The following is a 943-nucleotide window of genomic DNA, read 5'->3' on the forward strand; positions in this document are numbered from 1 at the left end:
GGAAGGGAGAGAGAAATAGAAATATCAATAATGAGAGAGAATCATTGATAGGCTCCCTCCTACACATCCCACAGTGGGGATTGAGACCACAACCCGGGCATATGCCCTGACCTGGAATCTAACCATGACATCCTGGTTCATAGGTCGATGCTGAACCATGAGCCATGCCAGCTGGGTTATTATGATAATCTTAATTTCAATATATTTTATAATGTTACTGGTAATGTTTATGTCTGCAAGGCATATAGAAACTTTTGTAGAAATATTTACATCTAGTTGTTGGTCTAAAATCTAAGAGAATATTCAGGAAAGAAGTTTAAGAAGTAACTACTAAGAGGAAAGGCTATGGAGTCAAATTAAAATGGGTTGATAATACCATCATTTATTAATTGTGTGACATCAGGCAATTCACTTGGGAATAATATTATTCCTTAACTCACAGAACTGTTATAATAATTAAATGAGTCTGGCCAAGCTGGGGTGATTGGGGAGGCTGTGCCACTGGACCTTATAGAACACCTACTACATTAGGCCATGTTACAAAGCCTGGGAGACATAGAAGTTCTACCTAATACATAGAAACAAACGCAGGGAGGCAGCCAAAATGAGGAGACAAAGAAACATGGACTAAAGAAAACATCAGAACAAAACTCCAGAAAAAGAATAAAATGGAGATAAGCAGTCTACTAGATGTAGAGTTGAAAACATTGGTTATAAGGATGCTCAAAGAACTTAGTGAGGACCTCATGAGCATAAAAAAGAACCAGTTAGAAATGAAAGCAATACTAACTGAAATGAAGAATAATTAATTTACAGGGAATCAACATAGAATAGATGAGGCTGAGAAACAAATCAGCAATCCTATATAATAAAAGGGTAATATGCAAATTGACCCTAACAGCAGAACAACTGGGAATGACTGGTCACTATGACACACTGACCA

This window comes from Myotis brandtii, unplaced genomic scaffold (assembly GCF_000412655.1).
Source record: "Myotis brandtii unplaced genomic scaffold, ASM41265v1 scaffold40, whole genome shotgun sequence".
Lineage (NCBI taxonomy): Eukaryota > Metazoa > Chordata > Mammalia > Chiroptera > Vespertilionidae > Myotis > Myotis brandtii.